Source organism: Rattus norvegicus, chromosome 3 (genome assembly GCF_036323735.1).
Source record: "Rattus norvegicus strain BN/NHsdMcwi chromosome 3, GRCr8, whole genome shotgun sequence".
NCBI lineage: Eukaryota > Metazoa > Chordata > Mammalia > Rodentia > Muridae > Rattus > Rattus norvegicus.
In genome coordinates this window covers 22,739,260-22,758,187 of record NC_086021.1, presented here as the reverse complement: position 1 = coordinate 22,758,187, position 18,928 = coordinate 22,739,260, and the positions used below count along the sequence as shown (strand labels likewise).

General features: G+C 42.1%; 1 long non-coding RNA gene across 1 annotated transcript in view; it reads right to left on the bottom strand.

The window, feature by feature from the left end:
• Positions 1-2,676: 2,676 nt before the first annotated feature.
• Positions 2,677-18,928, bottom strand: part of LOC134486045 (uncharacterized) — a 50,678-nt gene continuing 34,426 nt past the window's right edge. Inside the window, exons 3-5 of the long non-coding RNA XR_010064717.1 lie at positions 9,743-10,450; positions 3,660-3,731; positions 2,677-3,303 (exon numbers count right to left, since the gene is read on the bottom strand). This is a non-coding gene — a long non-coding RNA (uncharacterized LOC134486045). The remainder of the gene's footprint in view (positions 3,304-3,659; positions 3,732-9,742; positions 10,451-18,928) is intronic.

Here is an 18,928-nt window from a genome sequence, read left to right as displayed (position 1 = left end):
CGATGTGGGATTTCTTATCTTTCTTTTTTTTTAATTTTTCATTAGATAATTTTTTTATAAATTGCTTTTTGTATTAAATTTTCTTTTTTTAAATTTTTTATTAGATATATTTCTTTACTTACATTTCAGATGTTATTCCCCTTCCCGCCTTCCTGTCCATCAGCGCCCATTCCCTCTCCTTCCCCTCCCCCAACTTTTTGTCTTTTTAATTGAAAATAGTTTCTTTGCTCACAGGATACACCCCAAGGAGATTTTCCACTTCCTGGAATCCAATAGGAGGGAAGTGTGAATCTTCCTGGGAAGGGGAAATGGAATCCAAAGGAATTTTGTAAACATCTGATTTGCTAGGGGCTTCTTTAAAATGTGTGCCATGTTAAGTTTGAACCCTCGCACTGCATGGAAAACTGGCTTATGAGGTGCACCTAGGTAGTTGGGACACCAGCTCAGGCTTAAAAAGCAACAGAGCAAATGGGTAACATCCCAGGATGGCTCACAAATGAGCCCCCACCCACAAGAATGAGAGCCCACTGCACATGACAGGTACACATGTCGAAGCCTGATTTGCCAGAGGCTGAGAGTGACATGTTTACCTGGTGGCCGGATGGTTAGCATTTTAAGGAAAATCCATGTGTTGCCAAACAAAGCAGCATTCCTACATTTATTCTTGTCAGGTTTGTATCCCCTGCCTCCCAAGATATCTTCGAGATCCTTGTCTGACCAACCTACAGAAAAACCACTACTTCAGTGGCCAAAAGAAAAAATCTCAGCAGCAAACATTTGGATTAGTCCAAGTTGTCCATGACACGTGAGTGTTCTTCATGGAACTGAGAGTGTGGTTCAGTGACACAGCAGATGTAAGGTCTCAGAACCACACCTTGTGCTCATAATTGAAAAGAAAATTATACGAATTCTAGGTTTAGAAATATAAAAATTAAAAGAATAAACCCCAAAAGGCCACAGACCCAGGGCTAAGCCCTGCAGCCAAGACTAGCAGGCTATAAAGATAAAGGAGCACAGGAAACACTGTTCAGGCAGGACTGACAAGTCATAAAGAAAAGGAATGCAGGAACCAGCCTGAGTTAATGGGACTGATTCATGGGACGTCTGGCAGGAAGACATCTCCCCCCAGCTCACTCAGGGCCATCCTCCAGACCCTGATAAGTCCCTGACTTCTAACACATACTCTTTCTGCGTTGTTCTCACTGCTATGTTTGAATGAGCCAAATGTATGTAACCACGCCAAAACCCCCTAGCCTTCTCTATATAACCCTCTGACTTTTGAGTTTCGGGGCCGACACCTCTGTCTCCTGCGCGGGATACGTGTCGGCCCGGAGATCTCAGTAATAGGTCTCTGTAATAAACATCGCCTTTGCTTATTACATCCAAAATGGTCTCTCTGTGTCTGGGGTCTGCGATTTCCCAAGACTTGAGTAAGGGTCTCTCTGCGTGGGATTTTTCATACTAAGGATCGATGGGGAGGGGGAGAAGGAGTGGGGTGGGCAGGAGGTTGAGGGAAATGAACAAGGAAGAAAGGGGGTAGGCAAAATTTCAACCGGCCCCTCAGACAGCTCATTGCCGAAGTATATGTTCTGTAGAACGGCCAATCATCTTAAGTGTTTGTGTGACCACAGAAAGAAGAAATACAATCCTATAATTAAGTTCAGATGAGACGCCATCCCTCTGCCTCGATGGCAGCTCTCTGAGGCTCTGACTCTATAGAAGACTCTGCTTCTTAACTGAACCAAGGAGATTAATGCCTTTCTGCAAAAATAAGTCTCAACTTTCTCACGATCTGCAACACAATCACAGATGACTAATACAAGAAGCAGAATCATTATTAACCATAGTTCAGTGATTAAGTACACATCTTCCTGAATGTCCTATGCTCTGTGTGCAAAGTGTGCTTAAAGCCGTCCCGCTCTATTCCAGAGGACAGAGGGGTGATTTGATAAGCCCCTGGCGTCACTGTTCCTTCTCTTACTTGGCTTTGTCTGCTTTGTGTCACGAGACCACTTTTGCCAGGCAGAATGAATGTCATACCAACTGGATGACTTGGGAAGCATTTCTTACAACTGAATGAAATTAATCTGTCAGTCCAGGACAGCCACTGATGGTGCTTGTTGACAAGATTTCGGGTGAAGCCTATGTAAGCTACCGTGCGTCTTTTCCAGTGGTATGGGTGGTGTTAGCCGCAAGTTAGATTTTTTTTTTATTATAGCATGCAGCATTACACTGAAACTTTATAAATCATAAGAGAACAAGGTTTTCCAAAGACTAACCTGCAATGCTAGAAAACTACAAATGGGCACAAGTCCATTGAATGGGTGTTGTAATCCAAACGTGAAATGTCCCTATAGGCTCATGTGCTGGGACTCTTGAGGCCTGCTTTTGGAAATACATCACTGGAAGGTGACATCTGGGTTTTCTCCGTCTCTCTGCTTCCTGTGTGTGGATATAACTCGAGCAGCAGAGTCATATCGGGGCCTCATTGCTTCTAAAATGATAAGCTGAAAGAATCCTTCCTCTTCTCTTCGCTTGCTAGGTACTTGGTCAGGGCAACCAGAACAGTAATGAAAGGAGAACTAAGTGAGGAAAGGTACTAAACACTTTTTAAAATGTATCATTCATTTATATGTCTGTTTTAAACCCTTTTGAATTTAATTGTATTTAAGTGTGTGTGTTTGTGTGTGTGTGTGTGTGTGTGTGTGTGTGTGTGTGTGTGTGTGTGTGTGTGTGTAGGTCAGAGGACAGCTTTCAAGCTGCATATCTCAATATGAGAATCCAGGTATCTCCTAGCAAGATTGACATTCTAGAAATTTCTAAGAAGTATAAAATAATGCCACTCTCTGACAAATTGTTTTTCTCTCGACACACAGACTCATACATTGTGCTATTTATGTTAATATGTATTGGTTTAGTATTACCATTTTATATGAACAATACTGATTTTTTTAAAAAAATTAAATATATAGATGATAGACAGAGGTAGATATGACAAACACAGACAATAGTTACTGAGATTCCCAATAATTCGGAGAATCCCAAGACCAAAATATATCAGTACTACTGTTGTGGGGTTCTCTTGCAGCTCAATGTGGCCCAGATCTGGCCCAAATCTACAGTACACTGGACGTCTCAGAACGCCATTGCAGGTATAAGAAAAACCATACCAGGAACTATAGCACTGGCCTGTGATGTTGAGCATCTAGAACTTACCTCCTCCTTCTCCTGTACTTGGCTTTTTGGGGCCATCTAGATCATTCTGATCATCCAAGGCATCTTCCAAGTCAAACCTATCAAGTTCTGGGGACCACAGAACAAAAGAGATAATCACTGCTGTACTGGGTAGTTTTTATGTCGGCATGACCTAGAGCCATCTACAAGGAGGGAACCGTGTTTTGGAAAAGGCCTCCATAAGCTCAGGCTGTTAGGCATTTTCTCAGTGATCGATCAGTGGGGAAGGACATGGTACACCGTGGAAGGTACCATCCCTACACTGGTGGTCATAAGCCAAATAAAATAAACCCTTTCTTTTTTATGTTGGTTTTGATCATGGTGTTTAATTATCACCATAGAAAAACAAACTAGGATACCCACTGAAACAGGTAGCTGATGTGGAAAATCCTTCCTTCCTTTTTTCCTCTGAGAGCTTGTCTTACCCATAGGATTTGATGGTGCTCTAGTTGTTCCTGGCCTTCTCGTTGTAGTAGTGGTGATGTGGTCCCCTCTCTCTGACAGTAGGAGGAAAAAGAGCAATAAAAAATAAATAATAATAAAATGTATACCTACATCATAGTTTAAGGAAGTCACACCGTGAACAGACCATCGTTAATACTTATTAAAGCTCCTATACAACCGCATGACTACCTGGAAAAAGATGGCAAAGAGATGGAACAGGTTTAAGTGAGGGAGAGTCTAACCATTCTTCACAGGTTGGGGACCGAGACACCCACATCTCACCACTTGACCAGAGCTAAAACATGAGCCCAGATCTGCTGCACACATGGAGTAGGGAATTCTAGACGATTCCTGTGATCTTTGAGCTATGGTTTCCTCCACTGTTTGTGCAAGAACTGAACAGCAGATTACGATGCCCAGAGATGAATGAGCTGGTGTTGTCTGCAATGTGCAGAGAACTGTTTTATAAGCTAGCATTTATGTGATGTACAGAGAACTGCTTTACAAACTGAAAGTGGTTAAAGAAGCAAATTTGACCATCATGCTATACTGTACATTAAAATCAACTAAAAGTGGATCAAAGATCTAAAAAGCTAGTTTCTAAGCACTCAGCAGAAAACATTTTGGAAAAAAATATATATCCAGTTCCTGTCAGCCTGCACACTTCTTTGCTTCATCCATCTTATCTAGTTTGGTGACTGTATATGTATGGGCCACATGTGGGGTAGGCTCAGAATGACCATTCCTTCAGACTCTGCTCTAAACTTTGCCTCCCTATCCCCTTCTATGGGTACTTTTGTTCCCCTTTTAAAGAAGGAGTGGAGCATCTACATTTTGGTCATCCTTCTTGAGTTTCATGTGATCTATGGCGATGCACTCTTTTAATCACAGCACTCCGAGGAACAGAGGCAAGAGGATCTCTGAACTTGAAAACAGCCTGGTCCACAGAGTGAGTTCCAGGACAGCCAAGAGAAACCCTGCATTAAAGAAACAACAACAAAAACAAAAAGAGAAAGAAATGAAAAGAAAAAACAACAAGGATTTCCAAACAACTCACTTGCACTGTCACAGAACAACAAACAAATGGGTGTTGTAGTCAAACATGAAATGACCCTACAGGCCAATTGTTGGGAATACGTCACTGGAAGGTGACATGTAAGGTTTACTAGTCCACTTCCTGTCTCTGTCTCTGTGCTTCCTGCGTGTCACTCCAACGTGGGCAGTGGGGTTACATGGGGCCCAGGTTAAGAGTAAAGGAGAACTACTCTGGCATTTTGTAAGTGATGGATTGGATACTGCCTTGTCATCACTATTACATGTCGATGCTACTGAACTCATTTCAGCAGTGTCTCAGAAAGCAAAGTATTTAAAGCAGAGGTAAGGGAAATTACTATAAACATAAAGTAAACCTAAAAGTTTAAAATCAAGAAGATCCAAATAAAGACACACACCAGAAAACACACCACACTGGCAACATCAGCTCCCACACTCTCTATGGTCAATGAAAGCCTATAGAAGTCCCACTGATTGTTTCTTTCCAGAAATAGTCAAATTTGATCTAAACTTTTTGGGGAAGGCAGAACCTGAGATTGTCTTTTTAAACCTTAAAAAGAATAAAGTGGGATGAATCACTCTACCTAATATTTCATAATTAACATTTATCAAAGATGTGGCAGACAGATAGATACAGGCAACAGAACAGAATGAAAAGCTCAAAAGACCTCAGATCTGCTCAAGTGATTTTTCTTATACATATGCAAAACAACTCAAGGGAGGAAGAAATCTTTTCAGCAAAAGGTGCTGGAATAATTAAACTTCCAAAACAAAAAGCAATGGGTTTCATTTTATATAAAACTAACTGCAAATTGATAGGTTCTATTTGCTTAAATATTAAACCATTAGATTTTCAGAAGGAAGTATTTCAGAATTGAATGCTTAGTAAAGAGTTCAGATATTCGCAACAGAAACATGGCCCATAAGAGGAAAAGTTGTTACGAAGCTGGAAAGAGCAGGCCACCTGCTGCACGGCCACGATCCAGGAAGCTGAGGTGGGAGGACCTGGCATTTGAGATCCAGCTAGGACTGCTTGCCAAGATAGTAAGATTCAGTCTCAAAAGAGGGAGGAAGAGGAAGAAGTAGCATAGGAATAGGATGTGTAGAAAGGAGGGAGGACAAAGAATTCTAGACAAGAAAACCATCAGGAAGCTTTAATGGAGCTAAGGTTTTTGTGGGCTGGTGGCATAGCTCAGAAGCAAGCATGCATTTACTTAGAGGTCCTACGTTTTTCCTCAGAACAAACGGGGAAAAACAAGGTGAAGGAGAGGAAAGAAAGGAAATCTGGAGTTGGCTTTTTGAGAAAAGAAATCAAGATTCAAAACTTGTTCTAAGGACTCAAAATTATAAATGGGAGAGGAGGCATTGCAACTAATACTAAATAGGTACAAAGGAAAGTACAATGGACAATGTATTCCAACAAATCAGACACGCTAGAGGAAATGGATAGAGTTCTAGAAGCACAGAAACTATTAAGGTGATTATGAAAAATCAAAATATAAATGGATGGATGATAATTAGAATAATTAATAACCTCCCAACAAAGAAATATCCAGGTAAGAGAAGGTTATTAAAATGAATTCAAAGAAGAGTTAAAGCTAATCCTTCTCAAATCCTTGCAGATCTGAAGAGGAGGAAAGAATTCCAAATTCACTTCATGAGAACAGCATGACCCTCACGCGAAGCCAGAGGAGAATGGCAAAAACAAGCAAAACTACATGAATAGAGGCAAAAATCAAGGAAACATTACATTAGAAATGAAAATGAACAGCATATTTAAAAGATTGCACCCTATAATCAAAACTGGATTAATGCCCGGGACACAGGATTGCTCAACATAAATTAAATCATTAAACATTAAAAGTATGAAGCATAAAAACCATGTGATCATGTCAGTAGGTATAGAATGAGAAATTGACAAAATTTAACATCTTTTTGATGATAATTCCACATATCAGCCATAGAAGCTGGAGTGGTTAGTGCGAGTTGTCAACTCAATGAGTTCTAGAACCTCCTGAGAGAGAGGCCTCCAGCAATATGGTAGGAGATCATCTTGACTCGGTAAACTGTGTTGAAAAGAATGGCAGATGACATGGTTCTTCGGTCTGAGATCCTAGCCTGTACACAGGTGATGGAGTGAGCTGAGTGTATGCCATCATCACTCAAACTGGGCAAAAATAACTTTCCCTTAAGCGACTTCCACCCTGGCGCTTTCTTACAGCAACTAGAAAAGTAACGAAGATGAAAGCGATGTCACCCAACGGAATGAAGACCACACAGGATGAGGCACCAGGGTGCATAGTCAAGGGGGAAACACTGAAAGATTTCCTTCTAACCTGAGGAACAAGACAACCGTGTCCAATCTACCAATTCTATTCAATGCAGTACCAGCAGTCCTAGCAAGAATGAGGAAAGGATATTGAAACGGTCTGTAGGTGACAGGACTGTATGCACAGAAGATCCTTGAGAACCAAGTGTGGTGGTGCCCACCTATGAACCCAGAATCTGACAGGCAGACTCAGGCGGAGGAGGACTTGGAGGGCAGCCTGAATTATATAACAAATTTCAAATGAGCCTGGGCTACAGATACGGAAAAATAGACAAACTGAAAGAGGAAACACTGGCATATTCATGGTTTTGAAGATGAACGAAGTAGTCATAAGCCAAAGAATGTATATGGCAAAAGGAGAGAAATAACTCCCCCGCAGAGCCTCCAAGAGGAATGCTGCCACACAGGCACTAGTGCTTTGCGCCACTGAACTATCCCTGCAGCCTCCCTTGATCATCTGCTGCCAGTAACGAAACTTGGAATTTAAGACAGTTTTCCAAAAACTTGCTGGTGGCTGTGATATGAGCAGCTTTTCAATATCTAGGTGGTTTTTTAAATCATTGTTTTACTCATCATTTATTTGCTTATTTGTTTTTGGACAAGAGATCTTGCTGTTGTAACCCTGAGTACCCTGGAACTTGCAATACAGAACAGGATTATCCTCAAACTTTTGGTATTCTCCCCACCTCTGCCTCCACAGTGCTGGGATTACAGGTGGTGCCACCCTGTATGACTTACTGAATGCTTTGTTCAATGAGATAGGTGGCAACAGGAATCGGGGTGATTCTGTAATATATTACATTGTACATTGTTTGGGGTATCAGTGTTTCCAAGTGACCAGTTCACAGCGCTAGCAAACTGTGAATGATCCATTCAAAGAATAGGAGAGTCCAATGGAAGAGCTGGAGGAAGGACTGAAGGACCAGAAGAGGTCACGGACTCCAAAGGACCATGAACAGAGTCAACTAACCTGGACCCTTGGAGCTCTCAGGGTTTGAACCGCCAACCAGGGAGCATTCACATCTGGCCCTAGGTCCCCACACATGTGTAGCAGATATGCAGCTTGGGCACGTTGGCTCCAAACAACTGGAGCAGGGGCTGTCCCTAAAGCTGTTGCCTGCCTGTGAATCCTGTTTCCCTGGCTGGGCTACCTTACTAGCCTCAGTGGAAGAGGATGAATCCAGCCCCAAAGAGGCTAGATGTGCCAGCTAGGTGTGGGGGGTTGGGAGTGGGGACAGATACCCTGGGGGCTCCACCCTCACTGAGGAGAAGGGGCGAGATAGAGGGAGAGACTGTGTAAGGGAGCAGGGAAACTGGCAGCAATTTGGACAAAAAGGGAGTAAATAAATAAATAAGAAAATACTAAAGAAAAAAAGCACATTGAGTTCTTTCCCCTTTTCTCCTACACATTTGCATGAGTCTGGATTTTCTCTGCATGTTGTACTGAACCTCAGGAACTTATAACTGCTCATTCCAGATGCAGATATTAAAAATCCAGGAGGAGTGGTAACACACATCTGTAGTCCCAGCACAGGGGTCGGGGGGTGGGGAGGTAGAGGCAGGTAGACAGATCTCTGTGAATTTCAGGCCAGTCTGGTCTGTCTAGTAAAGTGTGGTCTACATAGTGATTCCTAGGTCTGTCTCACAGTAACACACACACACACACACACACACACACACACACAGACACACACACACACACACAGAGACACACACACATACACACAAACACACACACATATACACACACATATACACACACAGACATACACACACACATACAAACACACAAACATACACACACAGATATGCATGCACACACACACACAGAGGCACACACACACACAGAGGCACACACAGACAGACATGCACACACACACACACACACACACACACACACACACACACACAGAGGCACACACACACACAGAGGCACACACAGACAGACATGCACACACACACACACACACACACACACACACACACACACACACACACACACACACAGAATCCAGACGCATTCTATTGTAGCCAGACATTACAGAAAACTATAAAATAATGTCATTCATTACTCTAAATTATGTTTTCACCTTATAAGCACAGTTATTTCTCATAAAAACCCACCACATATGTCAATGCATACGGCTTTTTATTTTCCTCGGATTAATATCAGTTTTTAGTTCTGAGTTCTCAGATGAGAAGTATTTATAGATGTGACCCACATACACAAACTCTCCCGAGATCTTCAAAAACTTAGAGAATTTCAAGAAAACGTCTGAATATCTTCGTTGAAGACTTCTCCTTAGGCCTCAGGTTGCCCAACTCTGCTCGACTATGAATGGCTCATGTTTAACCTGGGAGCTATGGGGATCGGCTGGGGCTTAAGTCAAGTTCAGCTCACCCCTTCTGCCTCCTGTACCTGGATTCTGGCAGCCATCGTCACCCAAAGCAATAGGGAAGTGGAAATGCATGGCTTTCACGTAAGGCACAGTGACCAACCAGATGGGATTCTGTTGAATTAAATCTAACATTCACATGGGTGCCTTTGCTAACTTTTCATATGTGCAGCTAAAAATTCTACATGGCTCCTTTTGACCCTGTCCCAGATGGAGTCCTAACGAGTCCCTCCTTGTGTCCCTTCTCAGGTGAGTCTGGCCTTCCTCACTTCCCACACCTCATTACCTGCTGGATTTGATGGGGCTCTGGTTGTTCCTGTCCTTCTAGTCGTGGTGCTAAAGTGGCTCTCTGAAGGGAGAAGGGAGGACGAAAGGAAGCAGATTGTAAAACACAGTGGCTGCTTTATGGTTTACAAAAGTCACATCGTGAGAATGGTCTCGGTATAAGTCCCCAAGGACATTGTGGGGATCACACTGAAGAATCATAAAAAGCCATGGGTTCTGAAGCTAGAAATGCACATCAGTGGCCAAGAGTCACTGTTGCTCTAGCACTGGACCCAAGTCAAAGCCGGGCTTCTAGGCACAGAGAATTTCAGGACAACTCGGGCTAAATCAAGAGACCCTGTCTCAAAACCAAACAGTGAGAGGAATGAAACGGGTCGGAGTTCTCTTTTTGTACAGCAGAAAAAAGGCGAAGGCAGATGCATGTTCTCTTGTGGTTTCAACATAATGAAAATTATGAAATTTTCTAAATTTAAAAGGAAGATGACACACGTATGACAAAACGACACAAGCCTTGCACAACAGAACAAACAGGTAGATGGAGGTACAGCTAGTCTCATATGCGTGTACTTTTCTGAAGGCAAGATTGTCAGTGTGGTGCATGGCCGACCACTTGTGTTTGCTTGGTGGACTTGTTTCTTTGAGTCATGCTTTACTGAGGAAGTTTCTTTCAGCGCATCCTCCAGATTAAAATCATTGCAGTCTCCATATCCTGCAAAGAAGAAGACAATTTTAAGTTAGTTTTTAGGTAGTTTTAATTTTTAGGTAGTTTTTAAAATGAAGGAAAGATTGTAATATTTTCTTTGTCCTTACCATTATAATTTGTGGTTCTGAGAACTGAACCTAGGACCTAGAATGTACTAGGCAAGTGTTCACCACTGAGGCTGATGCTAAAATAGACTCTTGACATGGTGTTTGTCATTTAAAAAAAAAGGGGGGACGTGAATGCAAACGGAAAACAAAAATCCAAAGTAGCTATACTTATGTGTAGGGAGCCATATTGGATTTGGGCCTGGCCGCTTTGTGGCTCAAAGTGTCTACGTGACTCTTGGCTGCATGGCCACATATGTTCAACCTTGAAATGACTGTCATAAGTCTTGAGAGTGTTGGACAAAAGCCTCTCCCATGAATTTACGACACAGGAAGATAACATTCACAGGATGTTTCAGTCTGAGCAAACACCAGACATCTCCAGCATCTCCATCGCATGACCTCTTCACCTTCTGTTCTTGCTGCTGGAATGCCCTTCTCCCTCCATCCTTTGTGTTTCACTAAGGACACTCCCCCTACCTGAAAACCTTAAAAGCTGTAACGTTCACCCCAATAAACGAGACCTTGACAACAGAACTTTTGCTTGGTCTCCTTCTCTTCACCCCCATTTGATACACAGGTAGAAGGCCTCTTCGGGACCCTGAATAACTGGACCTGCTGGACGGGTCACTTACACCAAGAAAAAATAAAGCAGAAGTCAGACACTCCATTGTGATAGAAAGAAACAGATCATTACAAAATGCAAAAGGGCTACTTCAGCAACAAGTCAAATGCATTTGAAATATGTGCATATGTGTGTGTGTGTGTGTGTGTGTGTGTGTGTGTGTGTGTGTGTGTCTCCATTGTCAGGCACCCAAACATATATGGCAATCATTAATAGATATGAACATAGAATGTAACACAGTAATAGGAAACTTCCATCATCAAATGGATGACCTAACCATGGGGAGAAACAGTGGCTTTTACAAGTATTCTTTGCAAATGCACACATAGGGAACATCATAGATAATGTGCTAATACACGAAACACATTCCATCGGTGATTATGGAAGAGTGGGATCATATCAAGTCTCTTTTCTGACTACAACAGCATGAAACGAAAACTGAATGGTGAGAGAGACAGCTCACAAATATGTAGAAATTAAACAACACTCTTCTCAACAATCCATAAGTCAAGGAAAACCAACTAGACGGAAACCAAGCAGGATCCAGAGACAAGGGCAAATGGGATCACAATACATGCAAATGGAAAGCAGTCCTGACCAGAAGCCTGCAATATATCAGCCCTCATGTTACACCTCAGAAAGCTAGAAAGCAGAACAAAGGGAAAGCCAAGCAGAACAAAGCATTTTTAAAAAACAACAAAGTGGGTAATCTAAAGGAAACGATTGAAATTCCTTTGTGTGTGTGTGTGTGTGTGTGTGTGTGTGTGTGTATGTGTATGTATTGGCGCGCCATGTATGTTTCCGCATGGCATGCATGCACTGCCTTTAGAGGCCAGAAGAGGGTGTCAAGTCCTCTACAACTGGAATACAGATGACTGTGGTCTGTCATGTGGATGTTAGGGATCAAACAAACCCACGTCCTGTGGAAAAGCAGTCAGTGATCTTTACTGCTGAGTCATTTCTGGAACCCCACAGAAGAAACGGTTGTATACAAGGATTAATTCAGAAAGCTGAATATCACACACTTTGTCCCAAATGGGAGAGTCCAGATTTTAATTTTTTTATTTTTAATTTTTAAAGATTACATATATTTGTGTATCTGTGGACATAGGTACAGGTGCTCTTGGAAACCAGATGTGAATATCAGTTCCCTAGGAGGGAGACCTAGCAGCCCGCCATGGATGCTGGGAACCAAAATCTTAATGACTAAGCTAGTTTTCAAGTCTGAGCCTAGATTTTAAACAAGCACTTGAGGAACAGAACAAATAAAATCACACATCACAAATCCTAGGACGCAGTTCAGAATAAGTGAAAGCCCTGTGTGGCCAGTGCGGAAAGTGACAGGGCCAACATTGGTCAGTGACAGGCACGAACTACAAGTTGGCGATAATATAAAAGTCAGAAATACAAAATGATCTAAAATCCGTATAAGCGGTACTTGACCTGTATGCTACAAAGCTGCCAAAAATAAAAGCAAAATAATAGTAGTGTAAAATACACAACCCAGAAATAAACTCGAACGTAACTCTTACGGAGAGTTGAAAATGCACAAAGGGTTAAGGATAGTGTCTTCAGGAATCACTGGTGGGAAAACACAAAAGAATAAAATTAGACCTTTATTCCAATACAGTAACTGAATCATAATTAATTTGCAATTTATTAAATGTGATACCCAATCCTGAAGAGGTACTAAAAGAAGTAGCGGGCATTGGTCTGGCTTATGGTTTCCTGAAGAGCATTCCCAAAGCATAGGCAAAAGAGCAAACTGCAGCAGTGAGGCGGAGCTTACAGGCCAACGCTCACTCTGCAAGTGGAAAGCCCTGGGTTCAATTCCCAGCACCACAAAACAAGGAGACTAACATCCGTCCAACCAAAATGCTTCACCACAGCTAAAGAATGACCCATGCAATTAAGTGACATTTTCCAGAAAGAAATGATGTTTATGGTCAACCGATGAATTAAGAGATAATGTACGACAAGTCTTATCTTTTACGAAACAAAAACTACAAGTGCAATGAAGCTAGCTTTAATCCTAGCCCATGGAATATGGTATGGACACTCCTGAAAAGTAAGCATAGAATTATCCTATAATCCAGTTATATGAAGCTTGGGAACTGAGGTTGGTAAATCAGAGGCATTTGCACGCTCACGCTCAGTGCACAACTATTCACAGTAGCCAAGGTATGGGGAAAAAAACTCAAGCTTTATCTAGGTAAATGAATACAGAAAACAGTTATTAGACTAGGGAAATGTCTTGGTGATAGCACATGTACTTGGTGTGTGCAAAAGGCCCTTTATTTTTGAGATTATAACTACAACACTTCTCCCTTCCCTCCCTCCAAATCTTCCCATATACCCCTCCAAACAGCACTGTCAGCCCCACTTAAATGGAACCACCCAGTGTACCATACTCAACCTGCCCAAAGTTACAGGGTCAGGTGGACCCTCTCCACAACCTGGCGATTACTGCTAGTGCCAAGCTTACAAATGCACCGAAAAAGTTTCTGAGTCAAAAGCTTACAGCCTAGTAGCCAAGTCTTGCTTCTTTTCAGAGTCCTTTACATATTACTTCCAAATCCTGAACATGGGATTCAGTATTATCAAATCCAACTCTTATAATCTTCCTCCCACAGTGACACAGGGGAGATCAAGGTCCCCTCTGGGATTCGGAGTCACACTGACAACAGGACTTAAAAACAGACTCACAAAGAACCACAAGGACGATTTATTGGAGTTCAGAAGAAGAACCCCAGGACTGGCAAGCTGTAAAGCCCTAGCAGCTCCCAGAGGACGAGAAAGGAGAAGGTCCATGCCGTGCTGTTTAAGCTGCCATGGAGGTAAGACTCATGGCCAGCAAGCAGCCACATGTGGGGTTACAGGTTTTAAGGAAAGAGTAGGGAGGCCCAAAATGCTGGGGATAAAGACCACAGTACTAAGGAAAGAACACTTAGAAAAGAGATAGAAAATGTGAAAAATATGTATGCTTTTCTGACTTGGTCATAGGGTAGGACTTAGGAACTTTTACATGACTGGTCGGTAAGCTTCTGAACAATGGTGGTGGGAATCGTGGGAAAGAAAGTACAGTGTCTCATTTTAAAAACCATTCTATCTTTTCAGTAAGGTTTTAGCTGGTGAGCCAACCTTTCTATGGTGATCCCTTACCAAAGGGATCGAACCAGTCTCCACTCAGACTGGAGATCTTATCCTCTTGACCGACACTAACAGTACCATAAACCAGTAGAGATGGACAGTTCTCTCTCTAGCCCTGGGCCCCAAGCACTACCCCAGAAACACTCACTTGAATGCTAACCCAACTTACAGAACAAGCAGTCCATTGAGCAGATACCAGTCTGGAAGTAATGCGAAATTATTTTGCCTGTTTTATTGCTCCGCTCCCCTTCTCATGTTCTGGTCCATCTAATTACTGCTGCTCATAAGGAGATTCAAGACTTGAGTGTGAGCTGGATGATGGCTTAGGGGCAGCTAATTTGAAAGAGGAAACCTTTCCTCAGCAAAGGCAAAGAGTGATACTCTGCAACTACATAGGCAAGAAATAAATATATTTTTTATTTATTTAATATATGTTACTAATATGATACACACACACACACACACAAAGAAAAAAATCAATGATTGTGCAAGAATCCTTAAAGATCAGAAGAGGGCATCGGACCCCCTAAAACTGGACTTAGAGGCATCTCCGAGTTATCGTGTGGATGCTGGGAACTGAATCCAGGTCCTCTCGAGAGCCTCTCTACTCCCAGAAACTGGGAGTCAGCAGACGATCTACTACAGGTGCAAGGCGAGCCTGGTATGCACAGCGATTTCAAGTACAGCTTGGTGTACGTGTCAAGTCCCAGGCCAGCCAAGGCTACACGCTGAAACCCTACCTCAAAGAAGAGGAGGAAGGTATATCATGAAGGAGGCCTATTGAAGATAGAAACAGACTGGATTGAAGCAGCTCTAAACAAGGCAGGGCAAGGATTTTAGTCCAGTCTAGCTACAACCTACCCTGTGACTCTTTACTGCACACCGTTTTCTTTAAGGACTTTTGTCCCTTCCAACAGCTCAAAGTATGGTCCTCCATAAAGTCAGTCACTGCTAATCCCTTCCTAGAGTGAGAAGGTAGACTTGTAGGGCATATAAATCTTAACAAAATGCCTCTGGTTCCTCGGGCTACCTGTAAATTGTTCAGAGCGCTCTATGTCTACAGCTTTGGTGAGCCATCACCCATGCTGGGGTGGAACTTCAAAACCAAACTTTGTAGATGTATGTGCAGGTGTGTGTGTGTGTGTGTGTGTGTGTGGATGTTTCTATGTTTAGGTTCACACACACCTTTGTGGGTATTTGAAGGCCCTTCTTTTTTTGAGACAGAATCTTTCATACATACACAGAACATAGCAATTAAGTCAAGTCAGCTTGCTACTCAGTGCCAAGGATCTGCTCTCCCCCTTTCACCAACAATGAGAGCACAAGTGTGTGCCACTAGCATTGGCTTGTCACGTGGGTGTTCGGTATTGAGCTCAGACTCCTGTGCTAATGCAGCAATCACTTTACGGACTGAACCCTCTCCCCAGCCTCTGTGGTGAGCTTTTGGTGATGCACCTACCTTTCACTCACACAGTTTCTTCTCAGTAACTAAGCCTCAATAAATTAATTGATTTACCAAGCTAATAGACACGTCAAAGTGGATGAAAGCCCGTGAAGCCTCAACTCTACACAAAGAACTACATGCAACTAAGAAATGCTGAGACTTTGATCGTCTTCCCCGGGGAAGAGCAGGTCAATTTTTACCCAATACCAAGTAGTCAGTACTGAAAACATAAACATACAAGCAACATTAGACAGGTTGAATAGGTTATATTTATGTATGTAGGAAAATCTATACATAGTTGCATGTAACAACAATTAATGAAAAAGGAGGTCGTGGCCTTGAAGGAGAGCTAGCAAGAGTAGATGGGAGTCATTTTAACATTTTATTTTATTTTATTTTCATCCTGTGTATGTGTGAATGCCCAAGGCAACCAGAGGCATCAGAGCCTGTGAGCTAGAAGTCCAGGCAGTTGTGAGCCATCTGCCAAGGGTACTAGGCACCAAACTCAGTTCTTCTGGAAGAGTAAAATACACTTCCAAATACTGAGCCATCTCTCCAGCCCACATGGAAGGGTTTGGTGGGAGGAGAAGTGGAGGGAATGGAGAAATGTTGGGATTATGTTATAATTTCAAAAGTAAAAGTGATAATTTTTAAAACACACTTAAAGCATCATGTCCCTCCCCCCCAACCAGAGAATCATTATGTCCTGGCTATCACCCCACATCCCTGTGGGATCACTGGGTAGATGAGTTCTAACATTTCTGCACAAAGAATGCCCAAGTGGCCTGAGGCAAGACACCTGTGGTAGAGCCGCTGAGACACAACCCCACTGTACACTCAACATGTTTGTCACACTTAGACCTGCGTTGTGAGTAACATAGATATTACCAAATGAGACACATGCAAAAACATGAATACCAGACCTGTGCAAAAATAGCAGAACCCAGGCTACAAAAGAAGAAGACTGCATGCACAGTCCATTTAGCTTACTGTGTGCTCATTAACCACCACTTAGTGGAAGGAAAAAGTACTTAGGCCCCTGCAATGGGTCTGAGTCATTTCAGCTGACCCCGCACTTAACACACATATTGTGGAATTTTCACTTCTGGTTTTCATAAGATCTTACATTTTTTTAAAACCATATATGGAAGTTGTCTAGATATGATCTTTTCTGAGAATCTATTGTGGTTTTATGTAAAATAAAAAGTGTGACACCATGACACAATGCTAATGATATAATGTTCAATTTCCTGTAATGCATGCAGTCCCTCAGGGTGTTCTCATTTCGAGTGTCAGGCATACACAGTTGATACTTTATGAGGCAGAAATTACTATAAAATGTAACTAAGCTAGCTTCTAAGGTATTGGAGATACAGTTATTATCTTGTATTATCTGGACAGGCTCAAAGTGAATTCTAGGGTCATGATAAGAAAAGAAGAGTGATAATCAGACAACATGTAGTCAGTGGATCAGGGGAAGGAGCCATGATCCATGAGATGAAGACACATTTCACAAAACAAAAAGAAACAAAACAAACAATAAGAACAAACTCAGGAAAGGCAAAGAAACTAGAGCCTTCAGAGGAGGACAACGCTGCTAAAGCTGAACTTTATTCTAGTGGGAATCTTTCAGCCGCCTAATACCCAAAAAGTTAATGGATGGATTTGTGTTGCTTTAGGCATCTAAGTTCAAAGCAGAAATAGAGAGACTATTTCCCCCTTTCTCCTATGTATATAACAATCCATCACAGGCCTGGAGAACAGTAAGAACATTGTATTCTTTGCCGGAAAGAAGTTTCCACAGCAGGTGACATCTGTTTAAAATAAACCATGTGCTCGCCTTTGTTCTTCTGAGGTCTGCAGTATTCATTGGGAAATCTTTCCACATCCTATTAAGTTAACTCTTGAATGTCACAGTTTTAACAAGCAAATATTCTTTTTGTAAAAAAAAAATGGAGTCCTACTTACAATTATGTATATTCTAACTGGGCAATATGACTGGCAAAGGCCTTAATTGAGGTTCATAATTCACACCTAGTGTACTATTAGGCCTTTGCTACATATTGGCATTTGTGAACATTGTACCATGACCCTATCGTCTGCACAGCGTCTTGCAATTACTGTGATTACAAAGGACTTGTGAAAGCTGAGGTGACAAAGAATGGCATTCCACTCACCTGAGGGACACATCCTTTGCTCACACTAATCTAAATCCAGAAGAAAGGTTTCCAAGTCATCACATCTATCCACAGGAAACTGGTTAGCTGTTCTTATATTTTAGTGAGATACAAAGTAGTTAAGAATGGGGCGAGGGGAGGAAGGAAGGATTCCATTCAAATCCAGGAACACTCAGGAGCCTGGCTCTGCTGATATTTTGAACTCTGGGGAATTCTATTCTGGGGAATTGGAAAAAATTATTATTTCTTTACAAATTTTAAGTTATCCAGTTTATTGTACAGTTATCTTCTACATAAAAAGCAGTCACCCTGATAACCTGAACTCAATTCCTTGAACCAATGTAGAGATGGGAAATTATCAACTCCATAACTTTTCTTGGACTTCCACAGGCACCATGGTACATATCAATATCTCTTTCTGTGTGTGTGTCTCTCTGTCTCTCTGTCTCTCTGTCTCTCTCTCTCTCTCTTCTTACACATATACATACACATACACATAAATGTACACACTCTTGTGCATGCGCGCGCACACACACACACATACACACACACACACACACACACACACACACACACACACACACACTCACTCATGCTCACACTAAATTACCCAAAATGTAAGCTCTCAGCTGCTCCTGACACCATGGCTTCTCTCTGCCATCATGGACTCTAACCTTCTGGAAACATCATCCTAATTTTATTTTTAATTTGCTTTGGCCATGGTGTCTTTCAAAGCAATAAAGAAGTAAATAATACATACTGTCATGTATTCAGTCTTTAATGGATCAAATGTTGCTGTGTGGCCAGTTGTTAATGTATACTTTAACTCCACTGTGTCCCAGTAGCCCTAAGAAAGCAGTGCAACACAGATACCTACAGTGTCCAAACACAAGAAATAGTCTGACAAGACTTCCTAAAAGCTGCCTGCAAGCCAGTCTTCTCCTATCTGCCCTTGGAAGATGTTGATCTCTCAGCTTCTCCAGC